We start from the raw sequence: 22,915 nt of genomic DNA on the forward strand, positions 1-22,915 counted from the left end.
TGAGGAGGTTCGTTTCTAACCGGTTCTTCATCTGCCATTTGTTTGGCTGCGTCTTCGATAACCTTCTTAAGGTGATCCACCTTGTTTTCTGCTGCCTTGGCTTCGGAGTGAATAGCCTTCTCAGGTTCGTCAAATAAATCCATGAACCGGTCAAAGAAATTGGCGATTGAGGCTGTGACCTGACCGGTTTGAGATAAAATCTCTCCAATTTCCCCTTCGGCAGACTTCAACTTCTTGACGTAATTGTCATCGAATGTCACATAATAGTTTTCTTCAATTCATTTAGAACGCTTATTTAGAACCCTGTACGCCTTTGATGTAAGGGAATATCCCAGAAAGATGCCTTCATCGGCTTTGACATCGAATTTGTTGCGATGCTCTTTGGAGTTGAAAATGAAGCACCTCGAGCCGAACACATGAAAGAACTTGACATTCGGCTTCCTGTTGTTAAGAATCTCATAGGGGGTGAGAGAGAAACGCTTGTTGAGATAAAATCTGTTTTGAGTGAAACAAGTTGCAGCAATGGCGTCTGCCCAGAAATATAGAGGAAGGGAGGCAAAACTCAGCATGGTTCGGGCCGCCTCACACAGGGATCAGTTTCGCCTTTCGACAATTCCGTTCTGTTGAGGTGTATAGGGGGCTGAGAAATTATGACTGGTGCCTTTTTCTGCTAAGAAATCTTCGAATTCTTTGTTCTTGAATTCCAGTCCATTGTCGCTCCTGATGTTTCGAACGACTTTTCTCAGCTGCACTTCGACCTGCTTGATAAAGATCTTCAGCTTGGGAGTCGCCTCAGATTTGTGCTTTAGAAAGAACACACAAGTAAACCGTGAGAAGTCATCAACAATAACAAGGATGAACTTGTTACCGCCAAAGCTCTCGATTGATGATGGACCACATAAGTCAATGTGAAGCAACTCGAGTGATTCAACAACTTTGGTGTTTATGGTTGTTGAGTGACTTTGGCGACTTTGTTTCCCCATTTCACAAGCAGCACATATGTGTTCTCGATCGAACTTAAGCAGTGGAAGACCCCGAACATGACCACCGATGACTAGCTTGTTGATGTCTTTGAAGTTGAGGTGTGAGAGCCTTCGGTGTCATAACCAACTTTCGTCTGAATGGGCTTTAGACAATAGACATATGGCTGGATTCCCTTTGATTGGGTTGAGATTCAGAGGGAAAATTTCACCTTTTCGTTCTGACCTGAGAATAACCTTGTTGGATTTCTTCTCAATTATCTCTGAACCTTCGTCATCGAACGAGACTTTGAGACCTGTACCTCCCACCAGTTGAGATGCACTGATGAGGTTATGCTGCAACCCCTCTACATAAGCCACCTTCCTGATTGTAAAGTCTCCATTGGTTATCATCCGATAACCCTTTATCGTTCCATAGGAGTTGTTACCAAACTTGATGTTACCACCGTTTTGAAGGGACCGAAACTCCCTTAGCTCTTCCTTCCTTCCTGTCATGTGACGTGTGCAGCCACTGTCTATGTACCATTCGTCGTCGAACTACTCGTCACTTATAACCTGTAAAAAATAAGCAGATTTAGGAACCCAAAGTTTCTTGGGTCCTCGTGAGCCTTTTACAGAAACAGGAATAGTAAGAGAAGCATCAACAAGATAAGTTCGTTTTATTAATGTTGTTTCATCTTTCCGCTTAATAGTAAACACTTTGATTTTATTGGAGTTCGATTCAAGTTTTTTGGATTTAGGTTCAGGAGTTTGGACTTTAGCTTGCTTTCGGTATTCATTTGCTGAGGAAAACTTCCTTTTTCCTTTCAAATCCTTCGTCGATTGTGAGCTTGGTGTAGGACGAGAATTAGGCTTAGAAGAAGAATAAGAACGAGAAGAATTAAAGGAATAGAAATTAGAATGAGAATCTTTCCTGACTTGAGGTTTGAAATGACCCTTTCGGTTGTGATCATATGAGGGAGCGAACCTGGACCTTCGGTTGCCATTTGTTGATGGACCGAAACTGGCTCTTCTGCTGTAAAAGCTTGATGGACTGAACCCTGGACTTTGTCTGTTGTTGTTTAGTGGACTGAAACCAGGCTTTTGGTTGTTGTTACTTTCAGGACCGAACCTATCCTTCCAGTCTTATTCTTTCTGTGGCCCGAAAGTCTTCTTTTGGTTCTTTTGATCCAACGGATCGAAGCTCCTTTTATCCTTATTATCTTCTCCTTTTGGCTTGGAGTTTCTATCAAAGTGAGTATAGTGAGGATTTTGGGAGCGCCAAAATTGCTTTCACTCTGAGAGATTTTTCTTGTATCTCAGATTCCTCTGCTGCTTTTGATTGTTCACCTGTTTTGGTTGTCTGTGAATATTTGCCTTCTGTTTCGGCTTCTGAACAACAGGTTCACTTTCCATGGAAGAGGTTTCACTTGTTGAGGAGACGCATTCCACTAGAACCTCTTTTGTGCCACTGGTACTGGGCACGTCAAAGTTGGTAGGTTTATTAAGTGGTTCTGCCACATATCTACCTTTGACCTTCCATCATGTTCGCTCCGATAAACCAACTGTTTCATCTGCATTGTCTATCGGTGCAGACCAGAAAAACTCATCACAACCATCTGCAGTATCTTCATTCACCAATGCAGAGAGTTCGGCTGTCTGATGTTCGATTACTCCTGTGACCTTATAAAACTGATTTGGAGTGGTTCTTACCTTTTGGTATACAACGGCCTTTTCTTTAAGGATTGGGGACTTATTTTTGGACAGACGAGCGAATTCCACACAATTTTCAGAAATCAAGTTTTTGTGGTTTTCAGGTTCGCTCCTAATAAACTCTGAACAATCAACCTCATACTCTACAGAGATTTCACTTATGTCATCGTCCTCATTAAGTTCAGATGCATTTTCAACATCAATTTTATTTTCTGAACTTAATTTGGTACTCAATAAGTCAAATTTTTGTATAGTTTCGGCTCTGAGTTTCTACCTATCATTTTCATCCAAAAGATTCCTAAGCATGTCCTTATGGTCTTTGGACTTTATAAACGATTCAATTTTGTCCAGACCAAACATATAAGTGGGATTTACATCATCTGAAGATACAACACTTTCACAGTTGTATGCATCGGCATCGATTTCATCCTCCTTTAGCTCAAGGAAGGGCAAAATCATGCGATGTATTTTCTGGCCTATTTCACAGTCTAAATGCAGTTGTGTAATCTTAGTATAAAGTCTTTTTGCAATCAAACAAAAGACATTTATCTGTTTTAACAACTTAATATTGTCTCTTTGCAAATATATATTTTCATCTCTAGACTTAACCAGCTCCAACTCCTTCTGCTCAATCCACATTCTTCGCTCCTCGCTCTTGGATGACACCCTGCTTATTTGGTAAGTCAAATTAGAATTCGTGACACGTGCTTGAGTTAAACAACTATCTAGATTTGAAATTCTTGAATTCAAGTTATTTAATTCTTTTTCATATGATGTTTGTGGAATTTTAAATGAAACAAAAATAGATTGTACCTTCTTGATCAGTTCATCAAGTTCACTGATCTGCACACTGAGAGGCTTCGCTATAAAGCACACGTCCTCTCGCTCCTTAGCCACTTCGTTTCCACCATCAGTGTTGTATCCCCTCATCTGAGATACATCTGTCACCATCAAACATCTACCACTAGCATCACCACTCTTCGCCACGTAAGCCTTTCCATGAGTAGGCTTTCTCACTTCATCATCTTCTGAGTCGGTCGACCACACCTGTACACCACCGAACTCATCATCATCTACTGAACCCTGCACAATTAGAGCATTCTTAGAGGGATTAGTAGCAGCTTTCTTCCTTTTAATCTCCTCTAGTATTTTCAGGAGACTTGCTTCTTCATCCTTCTCCTCATCTTTCTCTACCATTTTCTTCAACACGCAATCTTTTGCGTAGTGATTTTTCCCTCCACGGTAAAAACAACTGACACCAGAATCAGCTTCACCCTTCACTTCTTTCTTTGGTTCTTCAACCTTCGGCTCCTCTTTCGCTTTTTCATAGCTGTAGCTTCCCTGCTAATTTCAGTTCTTATTGGTAGGGAAATTTTTCTTGATGAACCTCCTAGGATTTGACACCATCATTGCATAATCTTCAGATGTCAGATCATAGTCTCCCAGATTCAGATCTTCTTCTTCTTCTTCTGCTGTGCCCTTACCTTTAGACAGAAGGTCCAAAGACCCCAAGTTTGAAACCACACTCTTCTCTTGCAGCACAATATTCTCCTGGGATTTCAGAATCCCCACAAGTTTCGTCAAAGAATATGATTTGAACTGCTCATGTTCTTTAACCGTCGACATAACTGCCCTCCATTTGGGTCTTAGGCCATTTAAGAAAGTGACCTTCTGTTCGATGAGCTTTCTTTCTATGTCATGTTTGATCATCTTACTGAGAAGATGATTGAATTGATCGAACGTTTGTGTAACAAGCTCCTCTAGCTTCTGCTTGAACTCTCCAAATTCTGAGAGAAGTAGGGTCTGAATCGAGTGCTCCAGATCTTCATCTGTGGAATACAACTCTCGCAGCCGATCCCAGATTTCCTTTGCTGTACCACATGAACTTACTAACCGAAACGTGTCGGATTGAAGGGCGAATCGAATTAGTCTCAATGCCTTAATGTTGCATTGGAACTTCTCCTTTTCGTCCTGAGCGACGTCCTTCACATCTTTTAATAGATCATTGTACTCCTTCTGGGTTCTAATGGTTCTTGAAGTGCTTGAGTGAGCGAAGGGGCCAACTGTGATTGCTTCCCATATCAGATACCCGTTATCTTCCGATCCAATAACGTAATTTTCAAAATGGTGCGTCCACACTTCATAGTCTTGAGTGTAGAGGATTGGGATCTTGGTTGTTGATCCGATGCTGTTAGAGATGTTGATGGGATTGGATTGAGAATCGTCCATGCTTGATCATTTAACCAGTTATAAGATCAGACTTTGCAATACGTAATATTAGGGTAAGATGAATAATTAATGAGATACGTCAATTAGGAGTGACGGCTCAATAAATATCAATTAATGCGGAATGAACCCTAATCACTTCTTTGACAGAAGTGTTGTGTATGAATTACACAGCCTCCTGCTCTGATACCAATTGATGAGTTGAAAAACTCTTTGATCGTTTAGATCTTACACAGGTTAATTAGAGTAATGCAAACAAAATAACAAATAAGAGAATGAATCAATAACGAGCTGAATGATTCAATAGATTCACGCCTCAGCAGAGCTCGATGAAGAACTTCCACTGTAGAGGCTTTTAGGGTTACAATCGACAAAAACAATGATCGTTTTGATTGATCGACTAAAGAGCTACGTACAAAGATGCATGCAAGCATCTGTAAATACTAAACCCTAATAATTAAATCACGGATGGACAGGCCCAATCCGGATACAAAATTAGGCTAAGGACCGAGCCCAAGACGCAACACATAATGGACCCAACAGTATCCTAAACCCTTTTGTTGGTTTTGCTTGAACTTTAATTGGGTTTCCAATAATGACTCGACTGTCTGACTTGACGCATTATAATTTTTGAAACTAACGTCTGTTTTTCCACACTTAATTTTCAAAGAGTCAAGTTCTTCAGTTACAGCAGTAAGTTGTCTCTTAATATAGTCATAATTTTCACACTTGTTGCTATACTCTTCCTGAAGTTTCCTAAAGTCCTTGGTTTTTGCTTCTAATTCAGCCTTCAGGGGTTTCCGTCCTTTCCTGAGTTGATATCCTTTATATCTCAGGTCCTCAACTTCCCTTTTTAATAAATCAATTTGCTCCTGAAGATATTTAATCATATCTTCACTAGATAGCATACATAAAACTTCACATGATTGAGAACATGAAACTTCATTGACCGGGAGGTTTGTGGAACTCATTGTTTTTCGACAATTTAAAGCGTCGAGTTCTTCAATTATATCAACAAGACTAAGATGATTGAGATCTTTTGTCTTCTTGATGTCAGCCACGTCCATATCCCATGATTTCGGAAGTGCATTCAGTAGCTTTTTGTTTATCTAAGACTTGGTCAAGAAGATCCCAGCTATATTCATCTCAGTAGTGAGTGTAGTAAATCGCTGCAGCTAAGTTTCGAGGGTTTCTCCAGGGATATAATCGAACATGTTGAAGTTTTGTCTTAACATCTCTTGACGACTCTCTTTCATGTTTTTCAATTCCCTCGTAAACTTCAAAAACTATTAAAAACACAACTAGAAGTCAAACTTGAATTTTTTTTTAAAAAAAGCCCTTTGACTATAAACCTGAAAAGTCAAATTAAAATGTCAAACTCAAAAGTCAAACTTAAAAGTCAAACCGAAAAGCTAAATTTGAAAGTTTAAAAGTTAAATGAAAAAGTCAAAGTTTAAAGTCAAATTTCAAACTTTAAAAGTCAAAATCAAAATTTTAAGTAAAAAGTCAAAAATAAAAATTAAAAATTTAAAAACTAAAATTTTGGTTGAAAATGGAGCTTAAAAATAAAAGAAATTGATTTTTGGGCAAAAAAATGTAAAATATGCGAAACTTGGAAGCGGCAGGGAGTGTTTAAGTTCAATATTTCAAAAGGAAATCACAAGTCCTTTGCTAGCCGAGATGGAAAAGGCGCTGACTGAATACTTTGAAGTCCCGGGTTCGATTCCGGGCACCCTCAATTCGCGTCCTTTATTTTTGCTGAAGCGCTGATGCAAGCCGGTTGCTGAGCCCAGCCGTCTTCCAAGCCGTGATCCACCAAGCTGATCTGCCGAGCCGAGCCGCAAGTCGCCGAACCGCAAATCGCCGGCCGCAAACCTCCGCAGGCCGTGAACAGTTTCCAGCCGTAAACTCCGGCCGTGAACACGTTTCCAGCCGTAAACTCCGGCTCGTAAATCCTTCAAAGACCGTAAACTCTCCTTCTAAGACTGTAAACTCTCCAGAAATCGTTGTTCTTGACGAAAAACAGCGTTTTTTCACATTTTTTGCTCCAAAACTCGATCAAAAACCTGTTTTTAGGAAAAACGCGAAGAACAAACCCCCCTTATTTTTGCGAGATCTATCCAAAAACGCAAAAATCTCTTCAAAATAAGATCAAATAAGCTCTAGATCAGAAAAAAATGATTGATACAACCAAGCTCTGATACCAATTGTAAGTCCCTAATTTGCTTGTGTATCAATCAGATCCGTTTGATGGTGCGGAATCCCAATCAAACGTATGATGTCAGATCAAATAGAAGACAAGGAGAAGAAGATGATGATGAGTCTTGTATGTATTGATACGAATGAAGATCCGGATACAAAGACTCACACACACTTGTTCTCTCTCTCTCTAGAACACCTTAGAATACATACACTTAAGCTCCTTGGTGTTCATCACCCAATTCCTCACACCCCTGACTCCTATATATATATATATATACATACAGGAAACATGGGCCTTTAAATGGGTTTACGGTCGTAAATAGGTTTACGGCCGTAAACATCTATATAATATTTGTAACATCCGGAATTTCAGGTATTATATTTATTCGTTGAATTTCAAGTTTTGTGGAAGAACTCGGCGAGTTGATGCGTAGACTCGCCGAGTAGTGACGCGAATCATTATCCGGGTGGATGGCTGGACTCGGCGAATTGCCCCGAGGACTCGGCGAGTCCACGCTGTTTAATGAAACCTTAATTCCTCGAGTTTTGGGCCTATTTAAAGGGCCTTATGTAGACCTGGCAATGGGGAGGGTTTGGAGCGAATCGACCTTGATCCAAACCCTTTTAACAAATTTCAAAATCCGATCCAAACCCGCTCCGTAACCCACAGGGTTTTAAATAATCAAACTCATACCCTTATCCACCGAATCAGCAGATATCCAAACCCGCCCCGTAACCCATAAGTTTTTTGAATAATCAAACACATTTTACTTAAATCATAAAATCAAATTTATTAAATAAAACTAAGTTTTGATTTAGAAAACACATTATGTACTCGAGGACTTTCTATTGGAATTAAAATCATTATTTTAGTTACTTCAAATTGGTTTTTGATCGTCGATTGCGTTGATAGAGAATAGCAATTACAAACTTTCTTCTGGTTGATAAATGACTTTATTGATGTATAAATGAAATTGGTGATTACATGATGAAATATAAATGAAATGAAATCATGACTCTTGGGAGAAGACTGGAAGTCTAGAAGTTGAGTCCTCGAGTCCTATGTAAAAACAATTTAGTCTTTGGCCTTTTCTCTTTAGACTTCTGATTGGAATTTAATGTAAACTTTAGGTAATATAAAATATAAATTTATATTTCCAAAATTTATATGGGGCAGGTTATAAACGGAGCGGATCGGTGATGATCCATACCCGACCCTTTTAATAAAAGGGTTAGCAGGTACGGGTCGTTAATGGATAAACGGATCAAAAACTATGCTCCAAACCTATATAATAGTTAAGGGTTTGGATCGGATCAGGGTCAAAACCCGTTCCATTGCCAGGCCTAGCCTTATGGCCATCATTTGTGGCTACCAGACCCCAGAGAGAAACCCTAAGTGAGCTAGAGCGTTTGTGAAAGGAAAGGAGTCATTTCTTGATCATTTGTTAGTGTTTTTGCAAATAGAAGAGGACCAAGTTAAGAGGAGGCTGAAGAAGGTGCTAATCCAGTGATTCCAGGGCTCAGAGACTTCATTTTGAGGTATTCATTCGACCCTTCTTCATTCTATGGTGTAATTCTTAGAGTTAGGGCTTTTTAGCCCCTTTAGAGGATGGTTATATGGAGGTAATTGGTCCCTTCTCGAGTTGGTGCTGTAGATCTGGACCCAAAGAGGTCCAGAGACCCTTTTTCCTTGAGCTTTATGGGTGTTAATGGGGGTTATGAGCTCAGGATGTCATTTTAGAGGTCATATCTTCAAATAACGCCTTTGAGCCTTTGCATGTGCACCAAGATGTTAGCTTTAAGTGATTATAATGCTTTGGGAAGCTGGATCTACGGTTTAGAGGAGCGGATCTGACCTCAGGAGGTCAGTTCAGCTCGAGCATGGCATGAACTCGTCGAGTCCAATAGCCGACTCGACGAGTAGGACGAGGGTTTTCCCGATAATCACACAGTTGGTGACTCACTGAGTTGGGGAAGTGACTTGGTGAGTCAGAGGGAATCTAGAGGACAGAGTGCACGATGGTACTCGCCCAGTCAGGAGCTGGACTCAGCGAGTTGGGTCGGGACATTTCACAGATTGTGATCAGTGATGATTTGCAGAGTTGAGGTTGACTCAGTGAGTCGAATGAGGACTAGAAGAGTGAAGAACACGTGTGGACTCGCCGAGTCACAATTGTGCACTCGGCGAGTTTGGTCAAGGTTGACCGTTGACTTCGTTGACTTTTAGGGTTAGTCAATGTTTGGACCTTAGAGTCATCGGAAGGGTAGGATATTCTTTTACCCTTCCTAGAGGATGTATAGAGAGAGAGAGAGATTAGCCTAGCCCTGAGGGTTGTATTAATTAGAGTATTTATTTCATGTGATTAGGTAGGGGCTAGACTAGAGTTTACCGAGTCAGAGATTTACTGAGATATCCGAGGTGATTCTTCTCACTATACTTTTACCTTGAGTAGGTAATCAGAGTTATGTGATATAGTGTTTGTATGCTATATATGTGTTATGTGTTACACTGCATTATTCTATGTGATTTATGTTGTGTATGAACCTGAAGGTTCACAGAGATAGAACCCGAGGGTTCATAGAGTTTGGGTGCATGGACCCACTGAGTTATAGCCTCGAGTGGCTAATATGTGTTATATATGGTATTTTAGGGAACTCACTAAGCTTCGTGCTTATAGTGTTTTGTGTTATGTGTTTCAGGTATGAGTGAGGATCGCGGGAAGGCGTCGACTTGATCAGTACACACACGGGATTTTTATGTTATGAGATCTTGGGATTGATATATGTTATGAATTGAGTTTTAAACAATGATGTTTTTATGAATAATGAATGCATTATGTTTTTATAAAATGCGTAAAATTGTTTTGAAATTTACGGTGTTACAAGTTGGTATCAGAGCCTTGGTTTGAGGGATTCGAGTACACCTTCGGGCGTATTTGAACTCAAACTGAGGATTTGAGAAATATTTTCAAAAGAGAACCAAGTTTTCTAAAAAGAGTAAAAGATTTTTGGAAAACGCAGAGCAGAGTTGTGTGTACGATCAGTCAGCACCCGAACGGTGATTTCCCAAAATACCCTGATGTTATATGTTTATGATATTGATATGATGTTTTCTCATGCTAGAGTGGGCTAGGTATTCCTATTAGGACTAGAGTGGCCTGATTTGTGATGCCTTAGCCTAGGGGAGGGTGAGCTGCTATGAGATGCTAGAGAGTGAGTAGGTAGCAGTGAGGAGCTTATAAGAGATCTGTTAGAGAGTGGATTATGCATAATAGAGTACTTGGGACTTGGGATCCTAGGAGGAGGACTTGGGGTGTATACTGATACGGTGTGGACGGTAGTATTGGGCCCGTACTATTAAAAACACCGGGGCGGTGTACAGTTCAAGTAAGAATATTCGGGATGCCAGGGAACAAGGAGGGATGAGTTATCAAGTGCGAGTATGCTCGAGTGAGTTCTAATATATCGTATGTTGTATTTCAGAGGTAGATCATGGTGAGGACACATCATGCGCTAGAGAGCAGCGGGACTAGTGATGAGGAGATCCGCCAAATCATCCATGAGGAGGTGGCTGCGGCCATCAGGGCAGAGATACAAGAGATGTTTGGGTCTATTAAGACCACGCTGATTGAGACTTTTGACGAGCGTTATGCCGCACTTTCTGAGGCTGCTGTTGTGGCGTCCACCTTAGCCGTCACTGCTGCTAGGCCGCAGGGGGGTGACTCGTTGTTGTTCAGGGAGTTCAGCAACACGAAGCCACCAGAGTTTGATGGGACGCAGGATCCAATTGCAGTGATGAGATGGGTATCTGACATTGAGGGGTGTTTCTATACATGCTCGTGCCCGGAGCACTTGAGGGTTCGGTTTACGCTGAACCAGCTTCGCCTGGGGGCGAAGGACTGGTGGAAGTTCGCGATAGCACACTATTCTCCAGCAGAGCTTACTGCGGTGACCTGGGAGAGGTTCACCACCATGTTTCGTGATGAGTACGTTCCCTCGGTGGAACGGGATCGGTTGGCACAGGAGTTTTTGACCCTCAAGCAGGGTACGGAGTCTGTTACGGTTATTACCAGGATGTTTCATGAGAGGGCGATGTTCTGCCCTGAACACGTGTCTACTGAGCAGGCACATATGAGCCGTTATCTGAGTATTTTGAGGAGAGATATTCAGGAGTTCATGGCGAACTCCTCGTATCAGACATTTGCCGAGCTTCAGGAAAATGCCCGGAAGAGGGAGATCGAGCTAGAGACTCAGGCTAGGGAGGAGGCGGAGTCTCAGGGGAGGGATCGGCGACCGGCACAGTCCCTGCCAGCAGCCAAGCGTGTCAAGCCTGTTGATTCCAGAGCAGGGAGCCAGAAGGACCGCACTTGTGGAAAGTGCAGCAAGGGTCATGATGGAGTTTGTAGAGCTGGATCTTGCTATAAGTGTGGCAAGGAGGGGCATATGGCCAAGGACTGCCCCAAGGGGTTTGCAGTGTGTTTTCACTGCAACCAGACCGGAGACCAGAAAGCCGAGTGTCCGCTACTACGAGGATCAGCACAGGGAGCTTCTCAGCGGTCTGCCCCTGCTGCTGTTAGAGCTTCTGATAGTCGGCCGGTGAAGACCGAGACGCCGAAGGCTCGGAGGAGAGCCTTCCAGTTGACTGCGGAAGAGGTCCGCGCAGCGCCCGGTATCGTGGCTGGTATGTATTCTTTCATGTATTTATTTTAATATTTGAGATTTTGTGCTTATATTATGATATGCGTAGGTACTTTTCTTGTGAGTTCTGTACCTGCGTTGGTGTTATTTGACTCGGGTGCGAGTCGATCTTTTATATCATTGGCTTTTAGTCAGCACATCAGTATTAGTCGAGAGGCGTTGAGTCGACCTCTCAGAGTCTCCATCGCCGACGAGAGAGCAGTATATGCCACGAAGGTGATTCGAGGTTGTGTACTCGAGATTTTCGGTGTAGAGTTTCCTATTGATTTGGTCCCCATTGCGATGGGGGACGTCTGTGCCATCGTAGGCATGGATTGGTTGAGTAGATTTGGAGCAGTTATCGATTGCGAGCGGCAGCTGATGACTATACGAGACCCAAGTGGGGGAGTTCTTACGGTGTATGGCGAGGGTACCCGTCCCGATTCAGCGTTTTGTTCGGGTGCTAGAGTGAGGCAGAGTCTACAGCAGGGCTGTAGTGGTTTTGTAGCGTATGTGATGGATACGAGAGTTGATGCAGGGAGACCGAGTACGGTTGAGGAGGTTCCGATAGTGCGTGAATTCCCGGACGTCTTTCCCAAGGAGTTATCGGGTGTGCCTCCCGAGAGGCAGGTTGAGTTTTGCTTTGATTTGATTCCAGGGGAAGCACCTATTGCGAAGGCGCCCTATCACTTTGCACCTCCAGAGATGCAGGAGTTATCCTCGCAGCTTCAGGAGCTGTTGGGGAAGGGGCTTATACGGCCAAGCAGCTCGTCGTGGGGAGCACTGATCCTTTTTGTGAAGAAAAAGGATGGTTCGCACCGAATGTGCATAGATTATCGAGAGCTGAATAAGTTAACGGTCAAGAAACGTTATCCTTTGCCGAGGATCGATGATTTGTTCAATCAGCTGCAGGGAGCATCTTGGTTTTCCAAGATTGATCTGTGATCTGGATATCATCAGATGAGGTTGCGCGAGGAGGATATCCAGAAGACCGCATTCAGGACTCGTTATGGGCCTTACGAGTTCGTGGTGATGCCATTCGGGCTCACCAATGCGCCTGTAGCGTTCATGGATCTCATGAACAGGTTATGCATAACGATGCTGGATCGATCAGTGATTGTGTTCATTGACGAGATTTTGGTATATTCGAGATCAAGGGAGCAGCATGAGGAGCATTTGCGAGAAATCCTCAGTGTGCTGAGATCGGAGAGGCTTTACGCCAAATTCTCCAAGTGCGATTTTTGGTTACAAGAGGTGTAGTTCCTTGGTCACCTTGCTAACCAAAAGGGGATTTTGGTTGATCCGGCCAAGATTGAGGCGGTGATGAGTTGGGAGGTGCCGAAATCTCCTTCTGAGATCAGGAGTTTTCTAGGGTTGGCCGGCTATTATCGGAGGTTCATCATGGATTTCTCCAAGATTACTGTTCCTCTCACCAGGTTGACCCGGAAGGGTGTGGTGTTCAGCTGGGGCCCAAAGCAGCAGGCCTCATTTGAGACTCTTCGCCAGAGATTGTGCCAAGCTCCGGTGTTGGCTCTTCCCGAGGGGATGGAGGACTTCGTGGTGTATTGTGATGCATCGATATATGGGTTGGGTGCGGTGTTCATGCAGAGGGGACATGTGATCGCGTATGCATCGAGGTAGCTAAAGCCCCATGAGGCAAGGTATCCCACCCACGATCTAGAGTTGGGGGTTGTGGTGTTCGCCCTCAAGGTTTGGTGCCATTATCTGTATGGGGTTCGGTGTACGATATACACAGACCACAAGAGTTTGAAGTATTTGATGGATCAGCCAAACCTGAACATGCGTCAGAGGAGATGGTTGGATGTAGTAAAGGATTATGATTGCGAGATCCTGTACCACCCGGTCAAGGCTAATGTGGTAGTCGACGCCCTGAGTCGTAGGGCAGAGAGCGCCCCGATTCGGGATATTTGTATGAGATTGATGGTGATGACTCTGGTGTTAGACACCATCAGAGGGGCTCAGGCTGAGGCAGTGAGACCGGAGAACCGTAAGAGAGATTTAGTTATCGGACAGGTGTCGGGGTTCGTGACTGATAGCAGAGGGCTTATAACCTTCTAGGGTCGGATTTGGGTACCGTTTGTTGGAGGAACGCGTACCATCTTGATAGAGGAGGCGCATAGATCGAGATTCTCGATCCATCCCGGGGCCACTAAGATGTTTCTGGATCTTAAAAGGGAGTATTGGTGGCCCTGTATGAAGAGAGATGTAGCGTGGTTTTTTGAGAGGTACCTAACCTATCGTAGGGTTAAGGCCGAACATCAGAGATCGCTTGGTAAGTTGCAGCCACTGGAAGTCCCAGAGTGGAAATGGGAGTAGATGTCCATGGATTTTATCACCAAATTGCCGAGAACGGAGAGGGGTGTCGATGCAATTTGGGTGATAGTAGACCTCTTGACAAAGAGCGCTCACTTTCTCGCAATTAGTGAGAGTTCTTCTGCGGAGAAGTTAGCAGAGATATATGTGAGAGAGGTGGTATTGCGGCATGGGGTGCCGATCTCGATTGTGTCAGATCGAGATGTGCGTTTCACTTTCAGATTTTGGAAGAAATTCCATGAGGAGTTGGGTACGAGGCTGCACTTTAGTACCACATACCATCCACAGACTGACGGTTAGAGCGAGCGGACGATTCAGACACTCGAGGACATGCTCCGAGCATGTTTTGGATTTTGGAGGAAGTTGGGACACGTATTTTCCCTTAGCGGAGTTTTCCTACAACAACAGCCATCAATCGAGCATAGGTATGCCGCCCTTTGAGCTGTTGTATGGGAGGAGGTTTCGGACTCCCATTTGTTGGGGATAGGTAGGGCAACGAGTGATGGGTAGCACGAAGATTGTGCTTCAGACGACAGAGCAGATACAGCAGGTCAGGCAGAGATTGTTGACCGCTCAGAGTCGCCAGAAGAGTTATGCGGATAGACGAGGATCCGAGCTTGAGTTCCAGGTCGATGATTATGTTCTCCTGAAGGTATCTCCTTGGAAAGGAGTGATTCGATTCAGGAAGAGGGGTAAGCTAGGACCCCGGTATATTGGGCCGTTCAGAGTGACCGCGAGGGTGGGCAGGGTAGTGTATCGCTTGGAGCTACCTGCGGAGTTGGAGCGGATTCATAATACCTTCTGCATGTCTCAGTTGAGGAAGTGTATAGCCGACGAGTCGGCGGTAGTGCCGTTAGAGGACATTCATGTGGACGCGAGCCTGAACTACGTGGAGAGACCAGTTACGATTGTTGATCGGAAGATCAAGGTCCTGAGGAACAAGGATGTGCCTCTGGTTTAGATTCAGTGGCAACATCGGAGAGGATCTGAGTTGACTTGGGAGCCAAACCGGGAGATGCGTGAGCAGCATCCAGAGCTATTTCAGGGATGAGACTTCGAGGGCGAAGTCTGATTCAAGTGGGGGAGATTTGTAACATCCGCAATTTTAGGTATTATATTTATTCGTTGAATTTCAAGTTTTGTGGAAGAACTTGGCTAGTTGATGCGTAGACTCGCCGAGTAGTGATGCGAATCATTATCCGGGTGGATGGCTGGACTCGGCGAGTCACCTCGAGGACTCGGCGAGTCCACGCTGTTTAATGAAACCCTAATTCCTCGGGTTTGGGGCCTATTTAAAGGGCCTTACGGCCGTCATTTGCGGCTACCAGACCCCAGAGAGAAACCCTAAGTGAGCTAGAGCGTTTGTGAGAGGAAAGGAGTCATTTCTTGATCATTTGTTATTGTTTTTGCAAATAGAAGAGGACCAAGTCAAGAGGAGGCTGAAGAGGGTGCTAATCCAGTGATTCCAGGGCTCAGAGACTTCATTTTGAGGTATTCATTCGACCCTTCTTCAGTTTATGGTGTAATTCTTAGAGTTAGGGCTTTTTAGCCCCTTTAGAGGATGGTTATATGGATTAATTGGTCTCTTATCGTGTTGGTGCTGTAGATCTGGACCCAAAGAGGTCCAGAGACCCTTTTCCCTTGAGCTTTATGGGTGTTAATGGGGATTATGAGCTTAGGATGTCATTTTAGAGGTCATATCTTCAAATAAGGCCTTTGAGCCTTTGCATGTGCACCAAGATGTTAGCTTTACGTGGTTATAATGCTTTGGGAAGCTGGATCTACGGTTTAGAGGAGCGGATCTGACCTCAGGAGGTCAATTCAGCTCGAGCATGGCATGAACTCACCGAGTGCAATAGCCGACTCGATGAGTAGGACGAGGGTTTTCCTGATAATCACACAGTTGGTGGCTCACTGAGTTGGGGAAGTGACTCGGTGAGTCAGAGGGAATCTAGAGGACAGAGTGCACGATTGTACTCGCCGAGTCAGGAGCCGGACTTGGCGAGTTCGGTCGGGACATTTCACAGATTGTGATTAGTGATGATTTGCAGAGTTGAGGTTGACTCAGTGAGTCGAATGAGGACTAGAAGAGTGAAGAACACGTGTGGACTCGCCGAGTCACAGTTGTGCACTCGGCGAGTTTGGTCAAGGTTGACCATTGTCTTTGTTGACTTTTAGGGTTAGTCAATGTTTGGACCTTAGAGTCATCGGAAGGGTAGGATATTCTTTTACCCTTCCTAGAGGATGTATAGAGAGAGAGAGAGAGATTAGCCTAGCCCTGAGGGTTGTATTAATTAGAGTATTTATTTCATGTGATTAGGTAGGGGCTAGACTAGAGTTTACCGAGTCAGAGATTTACTGAGATATCCGAGGTGAGTCTTCTCACTATACTTTTACCTTGAGTAGGTAATCAGAGTTATGTGATATAGTGTTTGTATGCTATATATGTGTTATGTGTTACACTGCATTATTCTATGTGATTTATGTTGTTTATGAACCTGAAGGTTCACAGAGATAGAACCCGAGGGTTCATAGAGTTTGGGTGCATGGACCCACTGAGTTATAGCCTCGAGTGGCTAATATGTGTTATATATGGTATTTTAGGGAACTCACTAAGCTTCGTGCTTATAGTGTTTTGTGTTATGTGTTTTAGGTATGAGTGAGGATCGCGGGAAGGCGTCGACTTGATCAGTACACATACGGGATTTTTATGTTATGAGATCTTAGGATTGATATATGTTATGAATTGAGTTTTAAACAATGATGTTTTTATGAATAATGAATGAATTATGTTTTTATAAAATGCGAAAAATTGTTTTGAAATTTACGGTGTTACAATATTACATAACAAATCAATTTCCTAGAAACGCAAAGTATAAACCATAATATTGACCCAACACCTTAAGTTTAATTAATCTCTTTTAGTCACAAAATTAATTATCAATTAATTCTTGACTAATATTAATTAAACAATATGATTTCTCCTTTAATATATTATTCTCATAATATATTAATAAATCATATTTAATCTTCTCTATCCATAATTCATCTTATCAAGTTCCTTTGGTGAAGGCAACCCAAAAGGACCATGCACCATCGGGTCAAGTACATACCAAAATAGTTGTGGACTTAGACAGTAATCCAACAAAGTCTACAAGAGGAATTGGGTACCAATTTGTATTTGAGTACAGCTTACCATCCATAGACTGATGGTCAGAGCGAACGAACGATACAAAGACTTGAAGATATGCTGAGAGCATGTACCCTGGAATTCCAAGGTAAATGGGATGAACATTTACCTTTGGTAGAATTTACCTACAATAATAGTTTCCACTCGAGCATAAATATAGCACCTTATCAAACTTTGTACAGACAGAAGTGTTGTACGCCGTCTTGTTGGCTTGAGGCTGGGGAAAAGCAGTTTATGGGACCCGAGATAGTCCATCAAACTGATGAAAAGTTGAAAGTAATTAGGGAAAGGATGTTAGCAGCTAAGGATCGTCAGAAGAGTTATGTTGACAAGAAAAGACGACCGATGACTTTTGAAGTTGGAGATTCGGTTTTACTTAAAGTCTCACCGTGGAAGGGTCTTATAAGATTTGGTAAAAGGGGAAACTTAAGTCCAAGATTTATTGGACCGTTTAAAGTTCTTCAGAGGATTGGGAACCAAGCTTACAAGCTCGAATATTCCGAAGAACTGAATGGTATTCATAACACTTTCCATGTGTGTTATTTGACGAATTTCACAGGAGAAGTTCCCGACATTATTCCAATTTCTGAGTTAATGCTTGATGAAAACAAGAGATTGATTGAAGAACCAGAGGCAATCGTTGATCCTAAGACTAAGAAGTTGTGACGCTACATGGTTGAATTAGTGCTTGTCCGTTGGAAACATACGAATGGGCCAAATCTCACCTAGGAGACGGAGAGTGACATGTTGAGTCGATATCCGCATTCGTTTGTTGATGTGTGATTCCTGGGACGGAATCATCCTAAAGGGGAGAGAATTGTAGCGCCCGTGTTTCCAGGCTAGGCATTAATGATGATGTAATGGTCTAGGTTAACCTTTGTAACTCGTTTTGAAATAATAAAGAATAAATATGAGTGTTAAAGTAAAATATTAGATAAACCCAATATCTATACCTAAATAGGTAGTGTCATGACAAGGATTTCAGGTATATAAAGAATGTCGAAATCCGAGTTATAACGAAGAAGTTATGACCTGTCGAAGTTTCGCGACAGAACTGGTACGACACTGTGTGACGTAAATAGTGAATTTATGATAAAGTGATAATTATCCTTAGTAATCTAAACAAAAGTCGTAGAATACGTTAAACCGAGAGCGTGCATAAGAAGAACGTCTAAATCTGACTTCGTATGAAGAAGTTATGATTTTTCTAAGTTTCGACTTAGCGGTATGCAGCCCAAATCTCGAAATTAAGATCGAGTGATTTTTGGCCGAAACAATCTAAACGATAATCGAAGATCTCGTCGATTGTAGTTCAATGGTAAAAAGACAGCCGAAAACGGATGTCAGATGAAGAAGTTATGAATTTCTAACGGAGTTTTCCTATCCCGGCCTACTAAAAATAATATAATAAAAATGAATTCAAAACTAGCCGATGGAGTCTAAACGAGAGTTGTAGAGCATAATCTCACCTACACGTGGATATAATGAGCGTCGAAAACGGAGCTCGTATGTGAAAGTTATGGATTTCTGAAGTTCGAGGCACACATTCCAAATGGGAACATCCCACATTCAAATTGGGAACGCCCCGCGTTCATTTGCTAGGCCTCGGATGGGCAACATCGATGCTGACTTAACTCGATAACGGATAGAGGCCAAACCCGCTCCTACATATAGCGTTCGGAGGAACGCCCAACGTTCGGGGAACGCGTTGCGTAGCGAGGGTCAGGCTCCCCCTATAAATAGGATGCAAGACCTCCGGGTTTTATTGCTCAAATTCTTTCCTTTCACCCTTAAACTTTCTTTCAACTTGCGAGAAATACCCCCGAAGCCCCGGTATCATCCGGACATCCGAAGCAAGTCCCGAAGCACCGAAGATCCCGAGAAGAAAAGAGTTTCAAGTCGAAGCTCTGGCCACGAAAAGCCCGGTATTTGGAAGATATCCCAGTTTCATCGAAGATTTTTATTTTAAGAGACTAAGCGTTGTCCGATAATCGTCTTATCAAGTGAGTGTATATTCATTTTCTTCTAACACGTAGATATGAAGTATTCTCTATAAAATACATGCTATGTGTTTATATATTATTTGTTTATTTGAGATAAGTGTTGAATGAATGTTTTATACACGTTTTAAATATATTTCCATTATCTATTTTTTATACAACTAACACAGGTATTATCTATATTTAGATATTTAGACTATTTATTTTTGGAATTACTAGGTATTTTATATATGAACTTCATAATTATAAGATAAATATATAAATCATACACATATATTTAATATACATATATACATATATCAAACACTATATATATATATATATATATATATATATATATATATATATATATATATATATCCGGTTTTTTCGGTTTTTGGGACCAGTCCAACCGGTCGGACCAGTTGAACCATCGAACCGGTAAGATAGCTGGTTCGATGTCCGGTCCGATTTTCAAAACCTTGCTGCCACCACATATGTCACTAGCCGACCTCACTACTGTCACATCCGTCACTTATACCACCACCACCTCTGCCTCCACCACCTCTTCTGTCACCAACCATTATAATCACATATGATTACTCAGTCTGTGAACAGACATATATGTATAATCATTTAAGATTAGGCATATATGTATAAACATACATAATCAAATATGATTTTACATCTTTTACATATAATCATTTATGATTATTGATATCTCACTGTTGCCAGTATACTGGAGTGTTAGAACGACAAATAAAAAATATATGTCTGAGGTTGAATCTCAAGATCTTTACTTTTTTTTTTTTAAATCTTAAGTGAACTGTCTTATATATATATATATATATATATATATATATATATATATATATATATATATATATATAAAGAGAGAGAGAGAGAGAGAGAGAGAGAGAGAAAGAGAGAACTAGGTTCAAATGTTTCTAGCAACTATTGTGTTCTCAAATGCACCAATGAGAATTCAAGAAATAATAAATAATTAAATAAATCATTTAAGGGTATTTTGGACATTTTGTAATTTTAATTAAGGGATCATTTAATTGAATTCCTGCAATTAATGAAATAAAATAAATATATTTGACCTATTCTTTCTTTTATATCCTCTCTTATATTAGACGATGCTTCTTCTTTTTCACCTACAGGTAGATCGACAAAAGGAATCATGTGAGCCGAAGATGTAGCCTATTGTATGACATTCACGTCGCCTGCCTTCCTATTCTCTATGCCGCTATTGGCTATCGTTGTTATCGATCTTGGGAGGCTGAACATGGAGGATTTTCAGCCGAATAACACTAGGGTTTATCAATCATCAATTGTCAGTTGGCGGCTACATTTCACCATCGTCATCACCGATCTCCATCTTTAGCCTCCTGTCACCATTGCCAAACGCCTTATTATCGGATCCAAATTTAATTGTTGTTGGTGATCTTTTTTATTAGCGATTCAATATATAAGAAAACCTAACTAGGGTTGAATACAATCATACACACATAACAGGTAATTAATGAATCTCGTTAATATTTTTTTATGAAGAAAGATTGAAACAGAAGGTTTCTTCTATTTTAGTTTATGAATTTAACTGGGGTTGATGTTTTTTAATGTTTTTTTTTTAATTTAGTGACCGGTATTATAATTTTGGTTTTGATTGGGGTTTTGTTTAACTTAATCGAATTTGATATTTTTTAGTGTTTCTTAAGTGTTTTTTAGTGTTTTTCTTATGTAATACCATTATGACAAAATATGATATCAAGAACACATGTTTTATGTAATACTTATATTCTCACAGAATGGAAAAGTTCATTCTCTTAGTTTTATGATTAACAAATCAATGCTTACCATTTGGCTTGTTTTATGGTAATACCTAACAAGTGTTTGTTGAAATGCTAAAAAAAGTCAAAGAATCTAACCATGTGTTATGCATTATGTCAGAATTTCTAGAAAACACATGTTTATTTTATATTTACATACTCATAGAATGAACAAGTTTTTGTATTATGATATGGAAAAGAAAGTAATCATGGCGAACGATAATGTAATCTAGCAGAATGTATTTTATGTATCAACATTCTAAAACATAGACTGTATAAATTAATTCTACAGAATGTTTTTAAGAATGTATGTGAACAACAAGTATATTTGTTTAACTGGTAATCTACTAGAATAAATTAAAATTCTTTAATGTCTAACACATTCTATTAGAATTTATAGTTTTATTTTTCTAGAATATACTAAAAGTTCTAATATTTTAAAGTTGATTAATTTTTCTTTGTGGATATAGATTTTGAAAAGGATGTCATTATGTGGAAAAAGAAGAAACACGGAGAACGAGAGTATTCTAGCAAAATGTAATGTGTCATAATGTATAAAGTGTTTTTGTAAGATTTTGATGTTTTTATTTTTTTAACCATTATTAGTTTTAATCTTTAAGAATAAATGTAATTCTTAAACCATTATTAATAATTTTTTTTTTTTTCAGAATGAATGTAATAATTGTTTAGTCTTATTCTTTACGAATTAATGTAATTAGTGATTCTTAAAAAATAAAATTTGTATTCTTTAGAAAATGTTATTCTTGATAATATGTTGTATAATTCTTTAAGCATGTTAATTATAAAAAATATATTGAATGAACCATATTTTGCATGAATAAAATCGAAAATGTATTTACTAGTTTATGTTTGACTCTCTATCATTCTGACAGAATAAAATCGGTTAGTATTACGAATTATAATAGAATTAAATTTAAATTAATTTAAAAAATTCAGATTTAAAAAAAAAAACAAATTAATTATCCCTCAAAATCTGGAAATTTCCTTTTTTTAATGTAGGTTAATTCACTAAAACACTCTTCTTTTAAAATTTTTGTGATTATATGGTACATGTTACCCTATTGTAATATCATAAACCCTCAGATCATGACTATTGATTTTATTCATCCATTAGTCTAGAATTGTGTTTACGGACATACAATATATGTAAGAAACAAAATAACCTAACCATATATATATATATATATATATATATATATATATATATATATATATATATATATATATATAGTGATGTTCAATAGAGAACCATAATTAACGAATGAACCAAGGCACCAATCATGAGCATCAGAAAACATGACGATCAACGGCCTACGAAATAGATGTACACTTTTACATTGGACGCACACACCGGATTATACCAAAAAATCTACCATTTACAAAAAAAAACCGACCACTTTTTTTCGTTTAAAATTATTTTTAGGCCATGTTTTTTATCGAAAAAAAAACGAATATACTGTTGTGCACGATTTTTTGTCCTCTTTCCATAGAAATCCATGATGATATATATAAAAAAAGAACTTTTTTTTTTTCGAAAAAAACCCACTTCATTTTCTTTGAAGAAAAAAGTTAAGGTTTATTTTTTTTTATAGAAAACAAATTAATAAATACATCAAAATTCCATATATTTTGTACTTTTTAAACATAGATTCATATTTATGTTAAAAAAAAAGAACGATATTTCAGTTCAGATTCACATTGAGAACCTGTTTAGATTCATATTGTAAATCTATTCAGATTCACATTGTGAACCTCTTCAAATTCACAATGTGCATAATAATA

The sequence above is a fragment of the Lactuca sativa genome, chromosome 1 (genome assembly GCF_002870075.4).
Source record: "Lactuca sativa cultivar Salinas chromosome 1, Lsat_Salinas_v11, whole genome shotgun sequence".
Lineage (NCBI taxonomy): Eukaryota > Viridiplantae > Streptophyta > Magnoliopsida > Asterales > Asteraceae > Lactuca > Lactuca sativa.